Here is a 10,768-nt window from a genome sequence, read left to right as displayed (position 1 = left end):
AGGGAAGGGTCTTGAATATAGGGCTTTCCCCGTAGTGTCAAGTCCTATCACCCTCCTGGCACGACAGTGTGTCCACCAACCACGTGGACACTGAGCTTTTCACTGGGGTTTCACTGTGTGGGCGTGACTTACCGAATCACTGGTAATAAGACTGAGCTAAATCTTCAGCCCCCTTTCCTCCCCAGAAGAAGTCATTGGACTCATCACATGGCTGGTCTTTCTGGCAGGACTAGCCCCCTTCCTGAGCCATTCATTAGCATAAATTCAGGTGTGGTCCAAGGGACCACCAAGAATAACAAAGCTTAGAAAATTCTTCCAAGCATTGGGTCAGGTGGGTGGCTCAGTCGGTTGAGCATCTGCCTCTTGATCTCAACTCAAGTCATGGTTTCATGAGCCACGTTGGGCTCCATGCTGGGCTGGGTGTGGCGCCTGCTTGAGATTCTCTCTCTGCCACCCACACCACTCGGGCACTCACTTTCTCTCTCTCTCAAAATAAATAAACTTAAAGAGAGAGAGAGAATTCCAAACATTTAGAGTCTTATTCCAAACATTTAGAGTCTTCTTCTCAGGAACCAAGAACATAAGTAAGTCAAAATCTTTTTTTTATGTTTCTATGTTTATTTATTTTTGAGAGACACAGACAGAGAGCAAGTGAGCATGAGCAGGAGAGAGGCAGAGAAAGAGGGGGAGTCACACAATCCGAAGCAGGCTCTAGGCTCTGAGCTGTCAGTACAGAGCCCGATGCGGGGCTTGAACTCATAAACCATGAGATCCTGACCCGAAGCTGAAGTTGGACGCTTAACTGACTGAGCCACCCAGATGCCCCCAGTCAAATTCTTCATTGTACACCAGGTACATGAACGCTATCTCTTGCCCAAGGTCACAGAGTACGTAAACGGGTGAGACGGTCTCAGACCCAAGACGTACAGTACAGAGCCCACATCGTCAATACTCTCTTTCAGTGAAAATGTTCCAGCTGTTTTCAAATGGGTGTAACACACGGCTTATCAACTTTATTATGAGATAGCTCAGTTTGGGCATTGTTGTGTGATTGAGATTATCTTATATTTTTAAATAATCATCACAGGTATATATGAAAATCACTGGATTATATATATTCAATATACAGCCCCTTTACTACCTGTTCTCATGATCTCTAACAATTTTTCCATGGATTTTTTTGAAATTTCAAAGTGAACAAATGTTTTCTACCCCAATGAGGATTATTTTATCGCCTCTTCTCCCACTGTTATGCTTCATATTTCTTCCCTACTTCTGCCTGCTTTTCCTCAAACAACAGCATTGACCAAAAACCCCATTGAGATTCAAAGGTCTCAAGAGGTGTTGCGGGGACTCCAAAGTCCCTTCCCAGCAGAGGGAGCCGATGAACTGAATCTGAAGATGTGGCCATGTGGGATCGGAGAGGGGAGGTGGATCGGGACTGGACCTGAGGGCGCTGGACAGATGCTACTTTAGGTCATGCTGATTTCCATAGAAGGTTGTAGAAGGTTTGAAATGCCCCGTTGCAGAATCAGATCTCCAGGCAGGGGAGCGAGCTATGGACGTGTTCTGAGCAGAAAAGAGACAAGATCACAGCACACGCCAAGCGGATGGAGCAGATCAAGGAGCGCAGGAGGGTTTGGGGGTAAAATGGGAACTTCTGCTTGTGTTTTTAATTTAGTGTTTTTTTTTTTTAAAAAGCATCTTGTGTGTTGTGGATGCTTTATAACATGCGCTGTGCATAACAGCAGATTATGAACCTCATAATCTACATACACACGTAACAATTGGTAGGTACTCAGACATGATTTTCGCAAGCAAATTTTAGAGACAAGAGCCGGAGAGAAGCGACATGCGACCCCCAGTAAACAATCGCGATAATATTCCATTGAGGCAGCTTATTCCCAAACAGTGAAAAGATGGAACTAATGGAAGAAACCCACAGGAATCTAAAAGACTCGGACACTAAAATGATGAAAACAATTTTTATTTGGTGAAAGACAGCCACTGAAATTCTTACCTGGCAGGGAGATGCCGTGATCCCGAAGGTGGGTTCCCGGGGGATCTCCCCAAAGGCGGGAAACTCGACTGTGGGATTTGTGGAAGTGGGGGACTGCGTTCGTGCTCCCCCCACCAAATAGCCACTAAAGACAATGTCGAGCACGGTGGTGAACTCCAAGTGTCTATGTGAAAATATTTCAGTGACATAATATTTACTTATTATAAATGATTTAACGTGAATGTATGACATGTTTTAGACCGATGATAACTAACCATCAATCCTTAGACCGGTGCTGAAGCTTGATAAAATTTTCACCCCTTTGTAACAGAATTCTAGAACAAAGCCAAAAAAATGTAATGATCTTTCTTTTAATCTAAGTATTCAAGTAAAGGGCGGTCATTTGTTTTTGAGAAAGTGAAAACACCTTTTAGAGAGGGTGGGAGAGGGTATTCCCCTTTGAAAGTAGGATGATAGTGGGGGGCTCATTCGGTTAAGCATGCAACTCTTGATTTTAGCTCAGGTCATGATGTCACAGTTCACGGGTTCAAGCCCCACGTCAGGCTCTGTGCTGACAGTGTGGAACCTGCTTGGGATTCTCTTTCTCTCCCTTTCTCTCTGCCTGCCCCCTGCTCACGCCTTCTCTCCCCTATCTCTCTCAAAATAAATAAACTTAAAAAAAATTTATGTACAATGATAGTAACCAAGTATGCTAGGGTTTTAAAAATATTACTTGGCAAAATAAAAAGTTGGCAACCATGTATTGGTTTTATTTATTTATTCAGGATTTTTCGTGGGTAGGGATTTTTTTTGCTTTTTTTTTCTTGTTTTATAATTCATAAAAATCTTAAAGTCTGAGAACCCTCGACTACGGATTACAAACTGCAGTTGCAACTCTGTCCACCAGATGGCAGAGCAGCTCCACACATAACTTCCTGAGGCTCCACCTCTGCTGCCTCTCCCTGCTGGCCCTTGGCAAACATCGCCAGCTTATCTTTTGAATAGTACCTTATTTCCTATTTTTAATATTTGCCCCCGACAAATATTTTGCCCAGAAACATTTTCCATCTCAGCCCAGAAATGAATTTCCCCCACGCTATTATGTTTAGGCTTGCCCTCTTTCTCTCTTTCTTTTTAAATTTATTATAAGTCTCTGTTAATAAAACAAAGACCTAATGGAGCATTTGCAGAGGTATAAAAGACCATGTGAATCAGGAGAGGAACGGGACCGGATGGATGCTAAACGTTTATTCTCCTGATCCACTACTACCACACACACACACACACACACACACACACACACACACACACAGCTGAGGCTAAGAACGTGTAGAGACATGGACATAAGGCAAGAGGTGGATGAAGGAAGGAATGGCAGTTGGGGTGATCGGAAGGAATAGAATTACTTAGGTCCCGGAAAATTCAGCTACTTAAGAGAAACAAAGAGGCACGCTATACTGCCACCCAGTGGTGTAAACTGTTTCTTTCCACATTGATGCAAAGATCTTCCTGTTTATCTGGGGATGGGTGTCCAAGGCCACGGTCCCCACCACTCTTTGTCACCACCAGTACCTGATGCAGGTGTTTGGCCTGAACCCAGTGGTCTGTATATTTGTAGCCCTTGACCATCCAGTTGCAGGCTTGTCTGAATGTGGGGCTGGTGAGGACTTACTCAGTCTCTAGACTTAGCACCTTGCAGTTTCAGGTAATACCACAGCTGTCTGTCCATGCACACTACCCCAGGGCAAGAGACTCCTAGCCATCATATGTGGTTCTCCTCAAAAGCTTTGTCTTAGCAGGAAATGATTACCTGCATAAAAAGTCCCAGGTTGTCCTGAGAGCATCTTGGGAAATCACTTCCTTGTTCTAAGCCGGGATAGCAGAGCCCAGGAAAGGACCCAGGGGCCTCTCTGGGTGCGCAAGAAGGAGAAAACAAGGCACTGTGCTTCCTGCTACTTCAATTTGGACAAAAGAAATGTTCCTCCTCCTTTCCTCCTTCTGCCTTCTTCTTTCACTTCCCAAAGCCCCTCTCTACCACACTTTGGAATTTGGCAAACTGGGGTTAAAATTCAGACTACCTCCCTTGCTAGCTGGGTGACATTATCCATGGTTCTTGACCTTCTCTTGCGTCAGAGGATTCTAATGGAACCTCACCAGCGCCCTCTTGTGGGGCTTCATCCACAGTCTAACCTCTCCTATTACCACCCCCCACCCCCCATGCTTCCAAATCACAGGCTCTGTTCCGCCTAATTAAAACTCCTTCCTCTTCCGAGTTGGGATATGCCAGTTTCTGAGAAAGCTCATTGAATTAATTTATAATAATGTGAAAATGACCAATCATAGCCTTCCCCTTCTAGAGTTATCTAGTGCACTGTTGGAAGTATAGAACTGCAGAGAGGTGGAAAAGGGACGATGCCTAAAGGTCATCTGGTCCAAATCCCATATTCTCCAAATGACGCTACTGAATCCTGAAAACATCAAGTGGGTGGACAGCCAAAGTATTTCACAGAAGAGCCCAGACAGGAACATGCTGACCTCTGCCTAGATTCCTTCCAGGATTCTACACCAGTTCTGGGGTTCTAATCCTGAATATTTTCCTTGGCTTCTCCCCATTGTCCACTTCCCAAGTACCATTCCCTTCTCCTCTCTTCTTTTCTACTTTTTTAATGCTTATTTATTTTTGAGAGAGAGAGACAGAGCACAAGCGGGGAAGGGGCAGACAGAGATAGAGACACAGAATCCAAAGCAGGCTCCAGGCTCTGAGCTGTCAGCACAGAGCCCCACGTGGGGCTCAAACTCATGAGACGTGAGATCATGACCTGCGCTGAAGTCCATGCCTAACCGACTGAGCCACCCAGGCTCCCACCCCTCCCCCTGTCCATCTCACGTAGGTGGCTCGAAGACCTCATTCACATTTTCCAGACTTCAGTGTTTAAAATTCTTTAGAGAATGGCTCCAGTATCCCCATTCAAGATAATTAAAAATGGAGTCATCCTGTAAGAACAAGCAGAAGAAATTTCTGGAAGAGAGATTCACACCAATAGCTGTAAGACAGCACAAACTATGTAAATACTTCAAAAGGAACTAGTAAACCCAGAGTTCCATGTCCAGCAAAAATATCTTAGGGATGAAGCTGACTGTAGTGAATGTCCAGGGAGATTCTGTCAAACATTTAGAGGAGTCAACGGATGCTACATAAAAGTGACATATCAAGAAATAGCTGTATAAACACATTACTTAGAAATAGGGATGTAGGTAACCTATGAATCAGCTGACCAAATACAATGAGCTGCTTGCAGGGAGTAGCTGGTGTTTTTTGCTTTCTTTTTGTGTTTCTGTGTTTCTTTCTTTCTTTCTTTCGAGTCAGAGCTGGTCTCTTGACATTAGCTTTTTCGTATCATTTGATTTTAACTACAGACCTGTATCACTTTGCTAAATATAGAAACTAATGCAAGGTTTCAAGCGTTCATTTGAAACAGGACAGGTGGCCCTGGTGGTCTGCTATTCTAGCAGCCAAAGGAAATGTCCCGCTCCGTGCCTGGAGAGGTCAGGTCCCTGGTGCCTTGGACTGAGTCGGCTCCCTTTGCTTAGAATATCAATTGTGTGAGGCTTTCAAGGCCCTCTGAGGACCCCAACACAGCCTCCATTCTTCTCTAGGCTCCCTGCTTTGGCCAGGTTAACAGGCTCTTTTCTGCACACAAATCACTTCCTACCCCAGGGTGTTGGAACAATGCCTCTTGCTGAAATACTTTCCATGCCTGTGACATTTCCCCCACACCTTTCTGTTAGAACAGTCTCCATGAGCCACTTCAGCAAGGTGACGTCTCTGTGTGGCCTCACCTCCTTTATTGGGCTTCTCAGCATACTGAGGCTTGCTTACAGGTGGATTGAGGTGTCCTTGGTAACTTTGGCACCTGGCGAAACGCTAGGCTGCTAGCTGGCATTTGGTGACTATTTGTTGGGTTGTTATTGTTGTTGTTTTTCAATTAATACTCTTCTTATGTTTTGTTTGCATTTTGTCCCTCCAATAAGACTGTCATTCTTTTTGTCCGTTGTCCACCATTTCCGGTCACCCTGGCTGGCTCATTTGGGGAGGGCAATGAGGGAATCTAAACGCTAATGCTATGGTCCTTCTGGGGCTGCCTAGCATGTCCTTGCTTCATGGTTTCTCCAATTGTGAGTGACAACACACACACACACATTTCTCCGGAAATGTAACAAAAGAAAGGTGTTTTGTGGTAGACAGTCTCCAGAATGACCCCAATGATTGCTACGTTGGGTATTCACATCCTATGTAATCCCCTCCCCCGAAAGCAGGCTTAACGTATTGGCTGGCATCTATTAGGTAGAATATGGTGGTGTGCCTGGGTGGCTCAGTCGGTTAAGCTTCTGACTTTGGCTCAGGTCATGATCTCACAGTTTGTGAGTTCAAGCCCCACGTCAGGCTCTATGCTGAGAGCTTAGATCCTGGAGCTTGCTTCAGATTCTGTGTCTCTCTTTCTCTCTGCCTATTCCCTGCTCGCTCGCTCGCTCTCTCTCTCTCTCTCTCTCTCTCTCTCAAGAATAAATATTTAAAATTTTTTTTTAAAATATGGTATGTAGGATGTCACTTCAAGATTAGGTTATAAAATACTTTAAAAGAACAAAGTCAGAGAACTCACACTTTCTTGGTTTCAAAACTATGATTCCACTGATGTGCAGTACCTAAAGGAGTTAAACTCATTAATATAGAAAGTAGAATAGTGGTCACCAGGAGCTGAGAGGAGGGAGAAGAGGGGACATATTGTTTAATGGATACAGAGTTTGCATTTTGAAAGAGGAAGAAGTATTCTGGAGATGGAGGGTAGTGACCGTTGCACACCAGTGTGAATGCGCTTAAAGCCACTGAACCAGGGGCGCCTGGGAGGCTCAGTCAGTTAAGCGTCCAACTTCAGCTCTGGTCATGGTTCCACAGTTCATGAGTTCGAGTCCCGTGTCTGGCTCTGTGCTGACAGCCCAGAGCCTGGAGTCTGCTTCAGATTCTGTGTCTCCCTCTGCCCCTCCACAACTCATGCTCTGCCCCTCTCTCTCTCTCAAAAATAAATAAACGTTAAAAAAAATTTCTTAAAGCCACTGAACTCTACATATTTAAAATAGTAAATTTACAGTATGTATATTTTACCACAGTAAAAAAGTATCTTAAAAAAAAGAAACCGCTGAGTCTTCCATCTTGATCTCTGTCCCTCTCATTCTCATTGCTCATCCTGGGGAAGCCAGCTGCTCTGTGCAGAGGTTCATGTAGCAAAAAATCAACACCTGCCAGCAATCACGTGAGTGGGCTGAGATGCGGAAGTCCACGGGCCTGTCGCCGGCCACACGAACAAGCCAGCCACCTCACCATGGACGTTCCCAGATGAAGCCCAGGATGGCTGCGGCCCTGGCCCTGGCCATGTCCCGCGAGAGACCTTGGGACAGGACAGCATGACCACGCCCCTCTCGGGGCCCTGACCCACAGAAAGTGCTAGATAATAAAGGTTCACCGTTTTCAGCTGTGATGTCGTGGGGTGATTTGTTGCCCAGCAATATGTCACCCATGCAGGCTGCGTGGCCAAATAAATTCGGGAAATATTCTAAACTCTATTCTAAATATTCCAAACTTTTTTTGTAGATTCAAAAAGAACACTGAGGTGTTTTTATTTTTTTAATGTTTATTTTTGAGAGAAAGACAGAGACAGAGTTAGAGACAGAGCACGAATGGAAGAGGCACAGAGAGAGAGGGAGACACAGAGTCCGAAACAGGCTCCAGGCTCTGAGCTGTCAGCACAGAGCCCGACATGGGGCTTGAACTCACAAACTGCAAGATCATGACCTGAGCTGAGCCCAAGTCAGATGCTTAACCAACTGAGCCACCCAAGCACTCCAAGGTATTAATTTTAAAGAAAAGAAGACTTTTTGTCAAGAAAACCCATTAAACTTTGTTGATCTCAGTGTAACTCAGACTTACTTGACAATCAAACCCTTTCATTATGGAACACCTCCTAATATTTCATAATATATATATTTTAAGTTTATTTGTTTTGAGAGAGAGAGCGAGTGTGTGCAAGAGCAGGAGAAGGGCAGAGAGAGAAGAAGAGAGAGAATCCCAAGCAAGCTCCACACTGTCAGCATGAAGCAGGTGCAGGACTCGAACTCACAAACTGTGGCTGAGATCATAAACTGAGCCGAAATCAAGAGCCAGATGCTGGGAATCTGGGTGGCTCAGTCATTAAGCATCTGACTTCAGCCCAGGTCATGAGCTCATGGTTTGTGGGTTCGAGCCCCACATCAGGCTCTGTGCTGACAGCTCAGAGCCTGGGGCCTGTCTTCAGGTTCTGTGTCTCCCTCTCTCTCTGACCTTCCCCTACTCACACTGTCTCTCTCTCAAAAATAAATAAAAACACTAAAAAAATTTTTTTTAATATAAAAAATTTTTAAAAAGGAGTTGAATGCTTAACTGACAGAGCCACCCAGGTGCCCCAACATTTCATAATATAAAGCTATTCCAAGAAACATAATTGGGTAAATATATATATGTATGCCATTTACATCCAACTTGTAAATTCCTTATGACTTAGTAAATCATTTTGGGGACCAGAAGAGAGGAGGACTCTTGTGCAGGAAGGATTCACCTACAAATAACAGAAAACTCACATTTTAATGGTTAAATAAAAACGTAGGTTCATGTTCAATTTCCTGACTTCTCAAAAATCTGAAGGAGAGTAGTTGTCAGCAGCACTAGTTCAGCAGCTTAGCGATGTCAGGGTCAAATTCCTTGAGACCCTTCTCTCTCATGCCCGGTGCTTCCGGGAAGCAAGATGGACGCCCAGCTGCAGCATGCTAGCAATTTTCAAGTTGGGAAGGAGACAAATAACAGACTGCAGCTGCCAGTCACATCTATCCTTTTCTCCTCCTAGAAAGCAAATACTTTGTAGGAAAGATTTCCACTTACATAATTGGATGCCCAGAACTGTGTGTTGGCCACTAGTATCTGGAGGAGAGGTTGGAAAAGTGATTATCTGATCTGAGGCTGTGCACATTTCTGCCTGAAACAGAACTGGGATTTATCAGCAGGTAAGAAGTGAGTGGCTGTTGAGCATGCAAACACTAGGTTCTGCAGCAGGCAGTATGCAAGGGACAGCAGAAATCCACCCTGACTCCTGGAAAGACAATTCACGCTCACGTGTCCTCTACACAGATGCGCTCGTGAAAAGGTTAAGCCACAAAACAGCAATGAGAAATTAAAGTTCTCAAGCCCAGCTGCTTCAGAGGGACAGATATTTAAGAGGGAAACATAGGCAGCAGTTGTGGGGTAAAGAGTTTACAGTTGTAGGATGAAAATCTCTCAGGAATAATGGAGCTGGGAGTTCTGCCCCTGCCAAAATTCAGACATTCTAAAAATCCCCTGACTTAACAACCTCAGAGGCTTGGGATGCAATGAGAAGAGCAGAAACGTCTAAAGAAACGCAAATCCTGATGGTGAACTTGAAGCAGTTCCAGGGTGAATAAGCCAGAGCCTTAGCGACTGGTGTGTCCAGACGTGATGCTAGAAGTGTGATGGGCACTGTTGGGGGGCATGCAGAGGAAAATCCGAGAATGAGGGGGGGAAGGATGAGAGAACTCTGACCAAAAAAGCAAACCAGACCTTTCCCGCCATTCCCCTGACCAGGGCTTCATGAGCACCCTAGCGAGATCAGAATCAGTTGAGGATGCTATCTTTGCGATTATTGCTACGTCCAATAACTCTTGAGTGCATTCTATGGCCAGAAAAAGAATTACACATTTCACCTATGTGATCTTTATTTTCATGGAGCCTTTGCACATAATAAATACTATTTTTCCCTGATACACAAATGAAAAGCATAACATTCGGAAAGATTTAGACATTTGACCAAAACCACTTGGGTGGTAAGGGTAGATAAAGGATTCTGACCAAAATGTGCATGTCTACAAGACCTGAGCATTTTCTACTCCACCATGGGGCCACCTCTGATCACTACACTGCAGGAGATCTCTGTTAATCACATTTTCTTATTTGTAGTTTGTTGAATAGATATGAACCACCCAGTGAATTCATTTCAATCTAGTTTTTAACACGTTACTATATGATCACTTAATTTTTATAATTTAAAAACTCTAACAGCATAAGAACGTACTAGAGACTGTCTCTGTTGGCTGGGACCCCCATGACAAAAGACCACAAACTGGGTGGCATGGACAACAGAAATGGATTTCTCACAGTTGTAGAGACCAGAGTATCATTGGGGTTAGTCTCTTCCAAGGCCCGTCTCCTTGGCTTGCGGATGACTGACGGTCTTCCCGCTTTGTCCTCGCATGGCCTTTCCTCCCTGGACTGACATGTCTATATCCAAATGTCATCTTCTTTAAGGATACCAGTCATGTTGAATGAAGAACCACTCTCATGGCCTCATTTTAACTTAATTACCTCCCTAAAGATCTTATTTCCCAATATGGTTACATTCTTAGATATTGGAAGTCAGGGCTTCAACATATGAATTTGGGGAGGGGGGACAGAATTCATCCATAACAGAGACCATAAGTCACATTCTAAAAAGAACCTTATATTTCATAGACTGATTGACAGATTTTGCCCACCATCTTGGCTACCAAGACCTGTCCTCAAAGTTTTGGTCACTCTGACTTCTGGGGAATCCTGGGATCAGGATTCTGGTCAGATGATTTATGAGATCATGTTAGTACAACACACCATGGAAATTAGGTAATGTTTCCATT

At 44.3% G+C, this 10,768-nt stretch overlaps 1 long non-coding RNA gene and 1 pseudogene across 1 annotated transcript; both read left to right on the top strand.

Annotated features, from left to right (window-relative positions):
• The first annotated feature begins 1,832 nt into the window (after positions 1-1,832).
• LOC115272782 lies at positions 1,833-7,526 on the top strand. The gene is made up of 2 exons (XR_003900456.1): positions 1,833-2,048; positions 7,256-7,526. It is a non-coding gene; the product is annotated as an uncharacterized LOC115272782 (long non-coding RNA).
• On the top strand, positions 2,013-2,134 carry LOC115272924 (annotated as a pseudogene).
• Positions 7,527-10,768: the final 3,242 nt, after the last annotated feature.

The sequence above is a fragment of the Suricata suricatta genome, chromosome 11 (genome assembly GCF_006229205.1).
Source record: "Suricata suricatta isolate VVHF042 chromosome 11, meerkat_22Aug2017_6uvM2_HiC, whole genome shotgun sequence".
In the NCBI taxonomy this organism is placed as follows: Eukaryota; Metazoa; Chordata; class Mammalia; order Carnivora; family Herpestidae; genus Suricata; species Suricata suricatta.
This window is presented reverse-complemented; position numbering and strand designations above follow the sequence as displayed.